The sequence below is a fragment of the Rhinolophus sinicus genome, linkage group LG12 (genome assembly GCF_036562045.2).
Source record: "Rhinolophus sinicus isolate RSC01 linkage group LG12, ASM3656204v1, whole genome shotgun sequence".
Taxonomy (NCBI): Eukaryota; Metazoa; Chordata; class Mammalia; order Chiroptera; family Rhinolophidae; genus Rhinolophus; species Rhinolophus sinicus.
In genome coordinates this window covers 46,455,654-46,473,391 of record NC_133761.1, presented here as the reverse complement: position 1 = coordinate 46,473,391, position 17,738 = coordinate 46,455,654, and the positions used below count along the sequence as shown (strand labels likewise).

Below are 17,738 nucleotides of genomic sequence, written 5' to 3'. Positions count from 1 at the left end.
ACGCCTGCGACGCCGGAGCGGCCTGACAAGCGAGGGGCGGGGCGCGGGGCGCGGGCGTGGCCAACGCGCAAGCGCAGGCGGGCTAGTCTGGGTCGGACGAGGGGGAGGGGGTGATGTTCCCGGTTTCCTGGGTTACCTGAGGGGGCGGGGGTGGGAGCTCGTGGCGGCGGCGGCGGCGGCGGCGGCGGCGAGGGCTCGGGATTTGCTCCGTGAGGGTGAGCGCGCGACGGCGGCGGCGTCCACACAGCAGGTGAAGCGGCGCGGGGCGCGGACAGTGCTGGTGGAGGGGTTGGTCCCGGATCCTGTCCCGGGCCTGGAGGGACGGCGGTCGGGGTGGTGACCATCAACCCGGGCTGGGGTCGCGGCCCGACGCCCGGCCCGGGGCTTCCTCTCCCGTTGGGGGCTCCGGGACTCCTCCTTGCGGCCTTTGGCAGCCCAGAGCCGTGGCGGGACCTTGGCGGCGGCTGCACGGCCACCAACACTAACTTTATTTCCCTGCACGGGGTGGGAGGTCTGGACGGTATTGATTATCCAGTGCTGCGGCACCCCCTGCCACGGCCGGTCCGGGACCGGCTGGTGGACGGCGGGAATTGACAGTTCCCGCGCCATCACCCTGCCGGTCGCTCCTGGCGCGTGGCTCCGCGGCTCCTCGCCCACCTGTCATCTTCCCCGTGCGCCCTGGTTCGCTCGCTCCAGTCTGTGACACCCTTTACCCGGGCGATAGACTCCACAGAATCCCCTGAGGCGTCTGCCGTCTGTCCCGGGCATCACTGCAGCCATGGCTGGGATGCTCCTTCGCCTCCGGTGGAATTAAACTGTATGGAAAATAACCCAGGAAGCCCCTAGCACCACAGTGTGGAGGCCAACGGGTTGTTTAGTGGTGGAGGGGCTAAGCTCAGAGGCTTTTAGAAATGCTTCCCAGGGCTGATTCTTACCGGTTACACAAAACAAAACATTGCCTATATGCTCAGCACACCGTACACACCCAGTGACAGCGCTTGGTAGTGGGTGAGGTTTGTTTTAAGCAGATAGACAATTTCAAGGGTTTTGAATACGTTGGTGTTGAATTCGGACCAATGTTTTCTTGAATGTTGAACGCAGCTCGCATTTTCCCTAGGGTTTGTTTAACAGATTGATAGGACAAAGTGAATTATACTTTTCTTCCTGTTGATTCTTGCCTGGTCTGCTCTGCTACTCTAAACGTCCACACCCAGAAGCCTTATGCTAATAAAGATGTTGACTCTGAGCGTTCATTTTATAGATGTAGTTAATTAATATGGGTATATGTTTTAAAGAGCTTTGCAAGTAGCCAGCTACTTTTTTTTTTTTTTTTTTTTTGATAGTTCTTTGCTGTCATGCATATTGTTACTGAAAAGATTGGGGAAATTGGATAAAAGGGGGAATAAGGAGAAAATGAGTCACTATATAATTTAATTTACATGAAAGCAATTTATAAACTCTAAAATTATATATAAATTTGGTAAATATTTATTGAGCACCTACCTATTGTGCCAGACAGTTTTCTAACCAGATAAATATCCCCTCCTTCATGGAGTTTACATTCTACTGGGGGATCTCAGATAATAAAAAAATAAAAGGTGTGCTGTGTGAAATGGTGTTAAGGACTGCAGAGAAAAAGGGAAGAAGGAGGATAGGGAACAGAAGACAGTTGCCGTTTGAACTAGAGGTAGCCAGGGAAGACTTCCTGGAAAAGATGGCGTTTAAGACCAAGACTGGAAAGAAGTGAGAGGGTAATTTGTGCACCTTCTGGGAGAAGAGCGTTCGAGCAGAGGGAAACGCACTTGCAGAAGCTTGGAGGTGGGAGTGTGTGAATATGTTTGAGGAAAGCAAAAAGGCTGGTTTGGCTGTGGTGGAATGAGCAAAGTAATAGTAGAAATGGGGTGAGAGTAAATGGGAACAGGAAATCAGATTGTGTAAGGCCTGTAGGACTCTGTAAGGACTGGGGCTTCCACTCTGAGTGAGACTCATCCTTTGAATAGAGAAGGGATGTAAAAAGGTGGCTGAATGGAGACAAGACTTTATTGGGGGTGGAGCGTGTTTGGCAGGAGCAGAAGCAGGCACATCAAATCAGGGACTCTTGACACAATCCAGGCCAGAGATAATGTAACTTGGACCAGAGTGCAGTTGGTGGAGTGGTTGATTTCTGGATAAAGTGAGGGTAAGAAAAATGGAGCAGATATGTACTGAGGTGAGGTTTTAGGGAGAAACAGTTTGGTGGGGAGAAGGTTAGAAGACAATAAAATTAGACATCCAAGTGGAGACATCAGTAGTAAACCCTTGTGACTTTGTATTGAAGACATTTTTTTACATTATCTTGACTATAACAGGGGCTTACTATTTTCACCCAGGAACTGCCAACCTTTTTTCATGTTCATTTCTTTTTAGTTTTTTTGGAACAACCTAGTCATTCTTTTTACCTAATGTAGTTTTTTTTTTTTTTTCTTTTTTTTTCTTCCACTCAGTATATCTGGTAGTCAGTTTTAGTTGTAGAGAAAGCCATATAATCCAGAATTTCAGAGTACCTATTTAGTTTGTTGCTCTATTTAACTTGAACACCTTCATCCGATTTATCTTTTTCTGAATTATGCTTAAATGCCTGGCTTAAGTTCAAGAATTTTTTTTTAAGCCTCAGAAATCTTGTTATCAGATGTGGCTTCACTTGGCCATTTGTGAAATTGCAATGGAAATGACCTGTATTTTTAATACTTTACTAGTAAGTCAGCAATATACAGGGGTTATCATAATTCTTCTGTTTCATTAAAAACGGCTTTAAATAAATGGGCCACCACATGTTAAATGGAGCTCTTTTTCATCAAATTATGCAATATTTGGAGCAATAGAATTTGACCTGTAAAACTTGTATTAAAAATATATCAAACTCCTGGAATTCAAGGTCTGACCTTTACATTAAGAATCCAGATAATAAGCTAATATTTTTAAATGAATTTTTAACCTGAATATATTCTGAAAGTATATAAAAATCTGTCAGATTAATAACTAATTATAAGTTGATTTTGGAGTCGATGGGAATACTATATTCTCTTTGATACTAGTTCCTTTTGCTATTACTTCTCACCAGTGTTTGTCCTTGCGCCTCTTAATTCTCCTGGTCTTGTTTTACAGTTGTTGAGTGAGGCTTGATACATTTGGAAATTTTCAGTGCTTTCCAGGTCTAACTGCTGGGAAGAAAATAATATCTAATAATATGAAACAGAAATGCTTAAAGTGTGATCATCTTAATTAAACAAGAAAGGAATCGAACAATTTTCCAAAAGGCTAGTCATCGTTTCATTCAGATGTGATTCATTGAAATCGAAAATGGATGAGGACATAAGAGAGTTTCTAGCCACTTTCAATGCATGGAAGAAATAGATGAATGACAAGGCAGAGTACTGTACTACACATACTTTGAAAGGTTTATACAATTGCTGCCCCTCGTCTTTAAAAAGTAAAGAGAGTAGAAGATTTTTGCCATAAACCTGAAGAATTGCATATTTTAAATTTAAAAATGGGGTGAGGGAAGGTGAAGCCCAGAAACTATACATTGAACAACTTGACACTGACTGATTCCTAGAAAAATTATAGACCAGATTGCCAAACAGATGCTTTGTGATTTGTGATTAGAAAAGAATGTACTGGTCACTGAAACCCAGAATTGGATTTTTAAGAACCAGTCATGCTAAATTAACCTTATGCTCACTTTGCCAAAGGTACAATAATATTAATCTTTGTAAGCACCTCATATCTTACAGAATGCATTCCCATTTATTATGTCCTTTAACCTTCAACACTTCCCTGTGACGTAGGAGCCCTGGGAAGACACATAGGTGACAGCTGTGGGAGATTTTAGAAAGGACTTGCTTAGGTATGGGGTACAGGAGAGAGAGGAATCAAACTGTGTTTTAGGATTCTCGATTGTCTGACTGGTTGAATGGTGATGTTGGTAATTGATCTTAATTTAAAAAATACAGGTGGAGGAGGAGATTTGGAGATGTGAAGGTCATCAGTTCACATCAGTTCGGTGAAAATAGCTGTTTTGTTTTCTTTGTTGGAACCGAGTCAGATATAACAAAATTTTTAAAAATATATAGGACTGGAGCACAGGAGAGAAATCCGAACCAAATAAAAAAAGTCTTCATTCATTCAATAAATATATTCTTTCAAATACATTTCGTAAGAAAGGGAGACAGTGAATGGAAGTTCGAATAGGGAGATGCAATCAGGGAAGTTTGTCTTTCTTTAAAGATGGAAAAGTCAAGGACACTTTTGTGGACTGAGGGAAGGGGCCATTGAAGAGGTAGGAAAATTAAAGGGGAAGAAGATAATCAGAGATAATCTCAGAGGAAAAGGAAGGTACCTGAAGAAGAGCAGTGATGCATCTTCCTATTTAAAAAAGAAAAGGAAATAGGCAGTAGATACAGATATAGATAAGTACCCAGGATGGCATCACTTGTCCCCTGTGAAGCAAGGTTATCTGCTGAGATTGAGAAGGAAGAGCATGGTTGGGGTATGTTTAAGGGGAAAAGAAAAGTTACCATTGTGATTGTGAGGGGGAAGGGACCTAATTGCTGAATAGTGATAAACACCCTTGCAATCACACATGTAGAAAGAGGTCAGTCAGAATGGGTAAGCAGGTTCTCCAGCAGCTCCGTGTGACAATGCAGACAACAAATAGTTCCACTGACCCTGGGTGGGGATTGGAAGGGAAGGTACACAGGAGAACTTGAGGAGGGGGTGGTGTGAAGTCAAGGAGTTGAGCGTGGTAATGCTGAGGTTGCTAACTGAAGGGATGGTTAGGCATCCTGCTTGGTGAAGGAAGACAGCCTAACCGAGGCGGGCTGTGAAATGTGGGGAAGGAAGAGGGTGAAGAATCCCGATGCGTGAGCTGTAGGACTGAAGCCAGGAAAGGAGTACTAGAGCTGGAACAATAGGCACATGTGATGTGACAGTCCTACATTTAAGATTCCAGAGTTGGAGCAATAGCAGATGACATAAGGGCCAAAGGACGATCAATGATGGTGGTAGATCACCTAGATTAATTGTAATTAGCCAAGTGCTGATTCTAACAGTAATAGTAATAAAAACTGTATACTAGTCACTATACTAAATGCTTTCCATAGGTTATCATACTTATTTTTCACAACCATGCTGTGAGGAACATATTAGGATCTCCATCTTAACAAATGAGGAAACGGGGGCTCAGGAAGGTTAAGCACTGTTCCCCAATGCACACAGCTAGGAAGCACCTGAGTCTTTCTAGCCCAGAAGCCATTATGCCCAACTACTAAACCATGCTGGCCTTCTGCAAAGTGGGGGTCACTGAAGAAGAGGAAGTCCAAGAGCTCTGATGCTAGTGTGTTGGGATTAATTGTTAATACGGATAATGAAGCCCCCAGAATGACAGATCACATATGGAGACGAAGGGAGTAGTTGTATGACAAAGTTCTCAGTAAATGGAGATGAATGACTCAAAGGTCAGTAGGTGACAACTGCAAATGTAGCTATGCTATCATTTAAAAGTGAATGAAATGGGATAATAATGATGCACAAGTCACCTTGGGAAACCAGGATAATATGTATTTGTTTTCCTCACCAATCTGGGTGTATAGTGATCTATTAAGAGGAGGAGATGAAGTGATCCTCCCTTGTGAAAGTGAGGGTATAAGGAAGTTTCTTAGCTTAGGTATAGGAAAGTGAGGGTATAGGAAGGTTCCTAAAGGTGGGGAGTATGGAATCCAGTGAGGGCTCACCTAGTTATGCAGTGAAAATCAGGGAGGATGGGTGGGCAGGTAGGGTTATTATATAGTTAATTGACCGAACTGGTGTTATTTTGAAAATGGAAAGAATGTCATTAATAGTTACTGTGGGACAGCAGGCATAAACCAGAACTGTCCTGGGCAAATCGAGATATCATCTCAGTGATAGGTAACCAGAGGAGCTGTCACTTTGGTTGTGATGTTGAGAATGAATGAGTTGAGTCCTAAATTAGGGGCATGAATGGAGCCTGTTAGGCTATGATTATTCTCTCTAGCCCCAAGAAACTGCCCTGAAATGTTCTGAGTTCGTTTTATTCTGTAAGGGTCTGGAGATTTGACGGAAGTTCTGGGTTGATCTCTAGATCAAGATTTGGAAGTCGTTAACATATAGGTGGGACTTGAAACCTTCAGAGGGGATGGGATGATTAAAGGAGAGCACACAGAAAGGAACGTGAGGAGACAGAGAGAATCCAAAGGCTCACCAACTTGAGGAGTTGGAGAAGAAGAATCCAGCCAAGGAGAGGAGGAGTGGTCGGAAGGGTGGGAGGGATACCAAGAGATTTGGCATCTCACAAGTCTAGAGAGGAGAGACGAGATAGGAATGATTAGTAGTCGCATATGCTTCGTGTTCCTCCGAGAGGTCAAATAAGATAAGGACTGGAATGTGTCCCATGGATTGGATTTGGCGTCTAGAAGGTTACTGTTGATCTTGGCTGAGTAGTTGATCTTGGCTGAGTACCTGAGTGCTGCAGCTAGAGGCAGGCTGCAGGGCAAGGTGGTGAGGAGAAGACTACTTCAGCGTCAACTACCTGAGTCATCTTGAAAGAAGAGGTGTCAACAGGATATACATATTTTCTTTATAAAGTTAGGCAGTGAAGAAGCCAGTGTTGACGAGGGTTGAAAACTGGGAGGAGCTGGCAGTCCATCCAGTGCCCTCTGTCTAGTTAGAAAGGGAGAGGAAGACACATCTTAAGTAAGACAAACTTCATAATAACTACAGTTTGTCAGAAGCTCGAGTGGATTGGAAGGAAGTGTTTACTGAAGAGATGGGATTCTTAATTTGGGCGAAATGTTAGAAAGTGACATCTAGGTTGTGGACTGATTTTAGGACTCTGTTTTTTTCTCTGCTTTTAAGCCTGGTGTTAAGATGGGCTTGCTCTGTTCAGGGATTTGTTTTTGTACCTCTTTCTTTTTGAATGTTAAGTGTGTCTTTGTATACTGGAAATATTTTGTGGTTATGTATATTAAAATTTTCTGTTGTAGCTTTAGGTTCTTGGCTGACACTGTTTTTAGTAATTTCTGTGTATCATAAGTGAAATCAAATCTATGTGCTTGTTTTAGTATTATGAGCTTTTAAAGAGTGATAATAGTATATTAATTTTTCCCTCTCTTTCCTGTTTAAAATTGCTCAGTTCAAAATGTGATTTGCTACAATGGAATTTTTGTTAGTTTAGTAGTTCACTTATTTTAGTTCCTTTGATGGGAGAATAATAGTCATAATTGCGTACATGTTTGTTCAACAGCATAATTATTATACTGAGTTTGGATGAGTGTGAAATTAAAACAATGGTAAGAATGCTTTCCTCTTTCATCATAATAATGTGGCTTATTTGTAAGGGCAATTAAACATGTTTATTAGTTCACGAAGTGCATTCATTGTTATTGCTTCTGGATACTCATTCATTGAAGTGCAAAATTCAGTGTAGCCTGGCCAATGGTAGAAGGGATTATACTGGTGTAGCTTGCAGGACAGCTGCTTTATCCATCAGGTGGCTCTTCTGCTTTTTAATAGTTGTTTGTCTAGACTTTATTGGGCCTTTAACACATTGTGACTTAGAGTTTAATCAAAGATTAAAATCCTTCGCCATTTTCAGGATTTCCTCTTAATGATGCTTCCAAAGACACTAATGCTAATAACTATTCTTGAAGTTTTTTCCTCTGTCAGCCTTTTCTAAGTATTTTGGAGAGTATTTCTAAAGTCATACATTCCATACTACTGAAATATTTTTATTTTATCTACAAGTTATTTTTTAAAAATAGAATCTTAGTAAGATAGCTTTGAAAAAACCCAATTATGCACAATTTAAGGAAACATTTAGAATGTGTCATTTTCATCTTAAATTAATCTTGAGGCTTACTATTACTGTATTAGTATTTTCTGAATGTTGTACTATCATAAAAGTTCAGAGCATAAAAGATATTTCGAGATCATCCAGTTTTTTTTGTTTGTTTTTTAATATGTATAAGAAGAATGAAAAGCAGAAAGGCTAAGCGCTTTGCCTGAGATGCTAACGAGTGTTTGAGGCAAAATAGAAAAGCAGAGTCTCTTGACTTTTAGCCTAAGTATTCTATCTATTATACCAACAACCTCTTGAATATTTTAGTGCATTTTAAGAAAGCGATCTCATAGCCAAAAAAATGCCTCATCTCCATAGAAAACAGTAGTGTTTGGTTTCTAGTATGCAATTCATTTATGACTTGAACCTTTTTCTTTACATCTGTTTACATTTAGGCCACAGTGATAGAAACTAAATTATGATGATACCCAATGTAGTAGAAAAAAATATTAAGTGTAGGTCGAATTTAAAATGCGTTTGTTCAGAAAGTGTTTAATATATATTCTTTTCTTATTTCTGTTCTCTATTTCTCCCAATCCCTATGCCCTTCAACCCTACTATCTATCCATCTTCATGGATGATCACAGAGCAATAGATTAAGCAACTGGATCTCCGTGTGATCTCTCTGTTGTTATCTTCTTTGGTATGCAATGTTTTGTAACAGTGAACATATTGTCTATAATGGATTGCCTCAACTAAATTTTTTTCTTTAGAAGGGAAGAAGCTAACTTTCATTGTGTCCATAAGAATTATGAAGGAGTAAGAGGAAGCCAGTGTTGTCTACACTTGCAGTGTCTTTAAATCACGTAAATATCTGTGTTCAGTATTTCTGAAACTTATTTTGTAGAATCTTTTACTTTATCAAGATATATATTAAAAACTCGATCATTATGGTGTTACTACATAAATTATTTTTATTATTTTCATTTCCCATTTAGAATAAGGATCCAAGCTGTGTTTTTTTGTGTGTTTTCAGGTGGTATGGAAAATAAAGGACTTTGAAATTATATACTCTGAAGTATAATCTTTAATATAGGAAGAATAAGCATCCAAGATTTTATTGCTGTAGTTTTTTTGTTTTTAATCTAAAAATATTTTGGTAAGGTTTTTAGGTGTTTCTATAGCACTTTCCTTAGTACCTCCAATGCTTGCTGTGGAAGGGAAAAAGACTTTTGTAACTGTGCCTCTTTATTTCTCAGAGCTTTTGCTGTGGGAATATTTCCAAAAGGACTTTGAATATTAAAATATTTTCTATCAAAGTTAGTATTAAATGAATTGGTGTTTGTTTATTGAGCTCTTACCATTCATGTCACTGTGTGAGGCACAAATGATTTTTGTGTTTTTTGTTTGAACAAATAAGACCTGTTTTCCCTTCTTAAGGAAAGTATAATCTAACTTAGAAAGAAACAGTACAATCCTGTAATACCATGTGGTAAGTCCTAAGATAGAGGCATGTAGAAAGTAATTAATTGGGAATTAATGGGAATTTATGTAGCAGCAGCAACACGATTAAAAAAGTAAATTAGTGAAATAGTGGTGAGAAAGTGTGTACCCTTAGGGGCGTCACGGGGCAGTACTGTGTGTTATGAGATGTGTTGAGAGATTAGAAAGCTTTGGTGGAGGGAATTGCATAGCATGATAATAAGGAGTTTGGATCTTATTCCCTAGGAATTGGGGTGTCATTTCTGATTTTAAGGAATGTGAGTGACATTTTTAGCAGTTGGAGACTTTGGATTGAATGGAGAATAGGCCAGGCAGAGTGACCGATTCAGAGGTTGTTGGTATTACAAGTGAGAGAAGAGAGAAGGGCTTAGGAGATGAATGCTTAGGCCTGAGGGTAGAGGGGAAAGATCAAATTCAAGGTGATGATCGTAGTGGCTAATAATTATTGGTATTTCCACAATCAGCCAGGCACTGTGCTATGCATTTTACATGAGTTATCTATTGAATTTTAATATTCACAACAACTTTAGGGGTTCTTAGAAACTCGGTTTTATGGATAATAAATTGAGGCTTAGAGAGAGCAAGTCAAGTACCCAAGGTCATAGAGTTGCACAGGTGGACCAGCAAGATGTCAAGAGGAAGAACTGACTCGGCCCCATATGAAGTACTATTCTGGGTTGTCTCCTGAATGACTGGTAGAGGCCAGTAAGTGAAATGGGAATGTGGAAGGAAGAGCTGGTTTGTTGGAGGGAGGAGTCTGTGTTTGCTTTGAGAAGAGAAATTTGTTTACAGAGAAATTGCCTGGGTCGGAATCCTGCCTCTGACAGTAGCTCTGTGACCTTGATCAGTTGCCTAACCTCACCGTGCTTCAGTTTTTAACATGTGACAAGTAGAAACATAGTTGTACTTACGAGATTGTTATGAGGCTCAAACCAGCAATTTCCTAGAGTGTTTGCAGTCGTAGCGCGTGACGTGTAGGCATCTTTGGTGTTGTATCATCAGCAGCAGCATCATCCGTATTCTATACAAATCCAGAGATCTGTTTCGAAGGAGGATGAGCTACTCAGTGTAAAACCAACAGCGCATTCCTTCTAGCAGGGATGTAAAGCCAGGGGACACGATTTACCTGGCTGGGACTTCATCGGTCCTTTTAGTGCAGCCTCGCTTACAACCTCACGGTCTCAGAACTTCCATTCTCTCAAGGTGCTCAGGATCAAACCCGGGTGAAACAGCCTGAGACAGCCAGGCAGGCCCACCACCTGGTTACAGCGCTCTTTGTGCCAGACCTCAGCACTGATGGCTCCGACAAATGGCTTTCTGAAAGACACAGTTTGGTTGTGAGAGGTCGCTAAAAAATTTCATGCAATATTAAGAACATTAGATAGGAACCCGAAGACCTACCTGTGAAGTCCTATGCCTTTTGGGAAATCCCTTAACCTTAGGAAGTTTTCCTGTACTGGCGGTCAGCGTGTTACTTACTCCAATGTTAGTTGAAACACTTTGAGTATGGCAGTTACTTCTTATAAATGGCTGTGTTCCAGAAGGTTCATTTCTAAGATTGTTGTTCCGCACATCAGCGATTTGCCCTTACTGACAATGTTGCATGAGCTGTTTGCATGCACAGAGCTCTTCTCCAGTTGTTTAAACCCTAATGTGCCTGACTGTCGCCTTGTGAGAGACCCTGGGATGAAGGTTTGGGAAGTGCTGAGACCGCCTCATCAAGCTTAAGAGCCTACTGTTGGCCTCTCGTGCCACTCCCCTACTTTTGGAGCCCTTTTCCAGATCACTGTAGCCACCCAAATGGCTCGGAGGTGTGGGAATCCCTGTTCCCCTTGCCCGACAGGCAAGGTACTGAGGAGGGTGGGGCAAAATGTGTTGCCAGCAGTTCCAGTAGGAAATTGAATTCATTTTCCCATGGGAGCATGGGTTGTTACTCAGACACCCTCTGAAGTTCAAAGCCTTGACATTTCCTTCCTGTTACCACATCAGTATCTGAGGAGCTGGAGACCACAATCCAAACTTCATAAGGATGTGTGACATCCTTACTTACAGTCAGAGGGTGTTTTTTTTCCAATTTTTTTATTATTTTCAGGCGCACAAGACAAAGTAATACTTAGACGTTTATCATTTATATCCCTCACACTGTGTGAACCTCCCTCCCCCCATCCACCATCCCTCTGACATCGCACACAGCCATTACATTTCCACTGTCTCTATTCCTAATGTTGTACTCCGCTTCTTGTAAGTATATACATATATATATATAGTTGGCATTCATTATTGTTCAGCTTCAGGTGTACAGTGCAGTGATCAGGCATCTACATCATCCCTGAGGTGGTCTCCCTAATGGGATACGTGTCCGTTGGATACCAGAGGGTTTTTTAATGCAGAACTCAGACAATCAAGTTCAGTATTGGTCAAGAAGGGCCTGAGCTCTCAACTGCTATAATCTAAACCACTATTTTAATTTCTTTTGAAGTTAATTGGTTCAATGAAAGTTGAACATCCACCCAAACATGGTGAATTATGAGTAATTGTGGGATTGTGATTTATCTTGTGGAACTTTTCAGTTTGTGGAACCATTAACCTTATTGCTAAAATGGATTTACGGATTGTCTGATTCAGTTATTTAATTTAGAACTTTGTTAAGGTGTCATGTCCTTCCCTTACCCATGTTTAAATTTCAAGAATTTTATAAAAGCAAAGCCCATTAAAATATATTTTAATTTTTCATATTCAGTGACGGTCAAATTTTATTTCAGTTTTCTAAAGAGAATGTTTATTATCCATTACAACATAGGTGGTAAAGATGCTTGATATTAATAAAAAAAATCTATGGTATGTAAATAATATCCTAATGCACTTTCGTTGAGTCTGTAGTTGGGAATCATTCTGGTGGTTATTGCTTAACACATCTAGTAGAAGTTTACAGGGTGAAGCTTAGATTAACAGATATTTGCTTGCTTCAATATTGAATAATTTAGTAAGCAGATGTGCCTTAACTAGGTCATTCCTTAAAGAGAATTCTGTTAATTTGAACAAGGTCAGTTTGTAGTCTTTACCCCTTCTCCACTGAAGTTTTATGCATTTCAAACATGTAGTTCTGTGTTGTAGTTACAAAAGTTTGGAGAGAGAGATTTTAAAATCTTGTTTACAGGTATACAGATTGCAATCTAGTGGACTTGAGTAAAGGTTCTGGATAACATTTAGAAGTAGTATTTAATGCTAAGCAAACTTCTTTGCACATTGTCTAGTGTTTCATTGACCTGACAGAAGAAGAAAGGCTGTGTCTTCTAAACGTGGTTGTTTTAATTCCAGTTAATTAACTCCAAAAAGATCATAGAACTCCAAGATAACTGTCATGGGAACTAACCATGGGACCTTGGACCTGTGAACTTCCGTTTTTGTCACCTGTAAAATGTGGGGTTGGAGAATATGATGTCTGAAGTTTCTGCCATTGTGAAACTGTGTGATTCTAATTTATGTTCATTCCTTTATTCATGTTATTTGTGAAATAATAATAACATAATCATTTTTTTTCTCCTAAGGTTTTTTGATTTTTAGTGATGTGTTGCACAGAATAGATGAGATCTTTGGGACAGTCACTTATCAGTCTGTAATCAGTATGTAGAGAACTCTGGAGAGATGGGATTTAGCATAGTTAAGAATCTGTACCAACCAGTCCTTATTTTCAAGAAGGCTGCTTCAAATCGTGGCAGGTTCTGACTTAGTAGAATTCATTAAGTACTTATTTTTCTGTGCATTATTTTCTTTAATCCTCACAATAATCCTGCGATTTGTAGCAGTCTTCTCCTTTTTGGTACATAATACATTTCTGAAAAATATTCTTTCCAGTGATAATTTCTCTAATACTATTGTAATTAAGAAATTTAGCAAGTATACAGTATTATTTTAAAAGGGAATTTACCAGGATTTTGGATTTGGTGAAAGAATAGGCATTGAGTCCTTCAGATGTTACTGTTTGATGAGAAAAAAGTATGCTTTCTAATCAGGCTATAAGAAGAATGTTCAGTATTATAAACTTTTTTCTTGGCATTTTACTTTTACTCCTTTTCTGTAGAGGTCACAAGGCAGAGAAAAGGCAAATACCCAGGTACTCCTGCTTTTATTTCCAGCACTTTCTTGGAAACTGCATCATTGCAAAGCAGAACAGGAGCGTTTCCACGCAGAATGTTCGGTAGAAAGGTTGCAGTGACTTTCTCTTCCTGCAGATGGCGCTCTCTGCTGTGCTGTTTAGCTGTTGCTGAGCCTTTAAAATAGAGCTGTAGCATTTACCAAGGATGTGTACTGATGACATACTCTCTGAAGATCCGTATGGTGTCTCTATGGGACAGACACCGTGTGGAAAAGGAAGCCAGACTTCACACAGCTCTGTGTGGCTGGCTAGTAACTGCTAGGTCCCAATGCTCTGCCTTTGCTTCACCACTGTCACAATGCTGACTGTTTTGACTATTCAAAACAGATTCAGAAACTAGCGAAAATGGAATGAGTACACAGATTAACAAATATTTATTGAATAAGTAATAAGTATTGGTTGACTTAATGAATGAATTAATGAATTAGTGGAAAGGGAAATTTTAGCACGATGGACTCTTCCCTTATCACCATGGCCACTAGGCCATTTGATAGTTCTTGAGGAGGAAACTTGGTGACTTAGGGAGCACTTCTTGCCCTCTTGTTGAGTTTGAGATTTTATTTTCAGTGGTAAATGTAAAGTCATTGGTAGCACTAACTGAAATACAGAAGTGACAAGGTATTAAAACGTGCCTAAAAGTGCAGAACATATGTAGTAATGACTTGGGGTAGGGCGCAGGAGTAGTGCTTCTGTATGTGAAGAAGGTAAGTGTGCGAAAATCCACAAGACGAGGTGATAGCTTAATTCTGTGATCTGTTGGATAATAGGTTGTGGCAATTAATCACAGAACCAGAACAGAGCTAAGCTATCAAAGTCAGCTGTCTGTGGGAAGTCTCACTCAGGGAAAACAGCCACTATTGACCGATTTTATTGACCATTTCATTTCAGAAAGCAAAGGGAATAATCAGGGGACCTGATACTTTGAGCCTAACTTGACTCACTGTGAGGACTTAATTAGACAAGGCAACATTACGGGAATCCTGAGAGAAAAGCCATGTCACTCATTCAGCAAATTCAACAAATGATCGAATGCCTTCTCTGAGCCACATACTGATCTAGATGCTGTAGATTTAGCAGTAAATGCAACAGACAAAATCATTTTCGAAGAGCTTTCATGGGAAGAACTGATGAAGATCTGTTGTCCAGGAAGCTTGCTTAATTGCAGTGACCCTAACTGGCACTTCACTTCAGACTCCTGCTGCAGGGTGACACGCTAGGTGTTCTCATCATCTGGAACCGCTTGTTTCAGAAATCTAAAAATCCCAGTAGCCTTCTTTCTCACATTTTCTGTTCTTCAATATCATAGTGATCGATTGCCTATATTTCTCCTGTGTATCAGCATTTGCCTGGCCTCTTCCTCTTCCCCACCCTGTCTGCATCCTGTTTTTGACCATGTCTCGTTCTCTCACCTGTGCCCTTGAGTCCCGACTGCTTCTGCTGACTCCCATTTCTAGGTCAGGGCTGCAGTCTGCATTCTCTAGTAGCAGAACCTACTGCCGAATTGCACAGAGCTGCAAAAGTTGCTGCCACCAGAATGCATGGTTTTCAGTCTCTGCTCAGCTCTCAGCCCACCAGTAATCCTTTTCTGTCTGCTTGGTCACTGCTCTTTCCATCCTTGTTTTCCTGCTTCTCATTTCGTGTTTGATACCAAATTTACTGTAATTCCATCAGGGACTTGACTTGAGCTGCTCTTTCACTTTGTAATGCCTTCTTCCCTCCTTTCCTCCCTTTACCTGTTCCACATTTACTCAAAGATTACCTCCTTCGTGAAGCTTCCCTGACCACTCAAAGTGGGTTCAGTGCCCTGATCAGTACATAATACCCTGGGTGTTGGTTTGCCTTTGTCACCATAATATGACCTTCTTGGGGACAGAGACTGAAATTACCTCCACATTTTGTACTCTTAGTGCCTGGTACAAGGTGAGAGTTTAGTAAATTATAGCTAAGTGGAAAAATAATAAACAGTAAGAGGAATACAGAACAAAGCTGGAAGTTAGAGCATTGGAAATACAGAGTTCCTGAATTTCAAAGAAAAGATAGGCAAGATGCCATGGATACAGTCTCTAGAAGGAAAGTGGTTGTGACGTGGCTGTAGGCAGCCTTTATTGAACAATTGGAAGTAAGATGTTAGTGGGAAGGCAGAGGTAAAATGGCCCGATGAACTCAGGTTTTAAGATAACGTGCAGAAGAGGGAAAGAAGGATATGAAACGAATGTGTATGTATATAACCTGTATACATATTATAGAATACATATGAGTATGTATAACGTAAAAAAGGAACACAGTCTTTGGAAAAGAATGAGCAGAGCTTTTAAGGCTTTCTCATTATCTATGTAGACAGTGAAAACAATAAGCAAATTAACAGATTCTTCTTATTGACAAACTGAGCCTGTAATCAAATACAGAGAGTAAGTGACACTTCTCAGCTTCTTTTTGTTTCTGTCTTCTCTAACGTGGAGGACGATCCATGTAAGGATGGAAGTAATAATAACAGCAGAAAAGTTAAGTCCAAGACCGGGGAGGAGATTGTACCAGAACCTCTGGCTGCTCTAAATGAATCCACATCTCGGGTTCAGATTCTGAGAAAATTTGTTAATGCCATTGCCGAACTGGTAATCTTTGAGTAATTATGGTGAATCTGAAAACTTTTAGAAGATTGTCGAGGAATAAAGTTCCAAAATTACAAGAAAGAATGTAGATTCCATAGATTTTAATGAGCTTGACGTTACCTCCATAGAAGATTCTAGAGATCATTTTAAAAGGTTTACAAATATTTACTGAAGGAAATAGGAGCAGTGAAGGTTATGGGGGTCCTTCCAGGTCACCCCGTGTCCCCTCTGACAGGGGAATGCTGCTGCTGTGACACAGGTGGATTCCCAGAGGCCTCAGACACCACCCACCCTGTCATCCTGTCCCTGGGGACATGACACAGACGTGGCCTGCAGTACCGGTTCAGTTAGTGAGCAGTGGCACTCAGTCAGAGGTTCTCTTTGGCGGCCTTGTGGGAAGTCCACGGGCTGCGGTTCTGACCACGTTCCATGTATCAGTTTAGCAGCAGCTCCCCCCACTGCTCTCAGCTGATTTCTCTGAGGAAATAGAAGCGCCCACTTCGTGGCCTCCCACTGCCAGGTACTGGAATCTTCCGGCAGCTGCACTCATGCACTGTCGTCCTTCTGACTGCATTGGATGACCTGTCACTCTTCCTGCCACTTACTCGTTCCTCAGATCCTTTCATTTTGCCTCCTCATCGTTCCTGGAATTACCTCCTCTCATTCTAGTTTTCCTTTCTCTGTTGGACAAACATGCTATACAAACAGAGCTGCTGGTTCGATTCCCACATGGGCCAGCAAGCTGCACCCTCCACAACTAAGATTGAAAGGGCAACAACTTGACTTGGAAAAGTACCAGAAGTACACACTGTTCCCCAATAAAGTCCTGTTCCCCTTCCCCAATAAAAGTCTTTAAATAGAAATCTGGCAAAAAGTGCCTTGTGCCTGGGGCAATGGTGACCCTTAATTCCATTCCCGTTCTAACATCTGGATTCCCTGCCGTAACACCTGTTGTCACCTATAGCTAGAATGAAGTGTTGTCTGTTATGTATTTAAGAATAAACTTTTGTAAAATAATAATACTATAATAACAATAATAATTTAATAACAATAATAATTTAATAACAATAATAATTTAATTTAAATAATAATTTAATTTAAATAATAATTTAAAAAACCAGTGGCCCGTATTCATGTCAGCCAGTGAATTTTGGGATCTCAAGAGCACACCAAAAATGCCTGGAGCTTCAAGAAAGGGGTCGTGACCGGGAGTCTCGGAACGTATTTGATCTGAACAAGGCAACTTGATTGTGGCTCCCAGGGCCTAACTAACAACCTCCAGGAAAATCACCAGTTAAATATAAAGGAAGGAGATCAGACCAATATCAGTCCAATATCAGACCAATATGCGATAGTATTTCAGCTCACAAACCTACTGTGTTCTCTTTTAAAAATAAAACCCTCCCCTATCCTGTGTCCCCTTCAAGCTGCCCCCCATTTCCTCGCCACCCTGAGGGCAGAACGGTCTTCAAAGAGCGGTCTAAACGCCTTGCCTCCATTTCTTCGCCACCCTTGGCCACTCCACTGAGAGGACTCTGTGACAAGGTGTCAGTGATTCCCACAGTGCTAAATCTCACGGTCCCTTCCCTGTCTGCATCTTTCTCAGCCTCTCAGCGACGTTTGACCCAGTCGGTCA

General features: G+C 40.9%; 1 protein-coding gene across 5 annotated transcripts in view; it reads left to right on the top strand.

Moving 5' to 3' along the window:
* LYST (lysosomal trafficking regulator) overlaps positions 1-17,738 on the top strand; it is a 171,071-nt gene that overhangs the window by 13,241 nt on the left and 140,092 nt on the right. For 3 of the 5 annotated variants that reach the window (XM_019746975.2, XM_019746973.2, XM_074316726.1), the window contains exon 1: positions 119-250. The exons of the other annotated variants lie outside the window; for them this stretch is intronic. The gene's annotated coding sequence lies outside the window, so the exon portion shown is untranslated. Of the gene's footprint in view, positions 1-118; positions 251-17,738 lie in introns of those variants that run through there. 5 annotated transcript variants of the gene reach the window in all.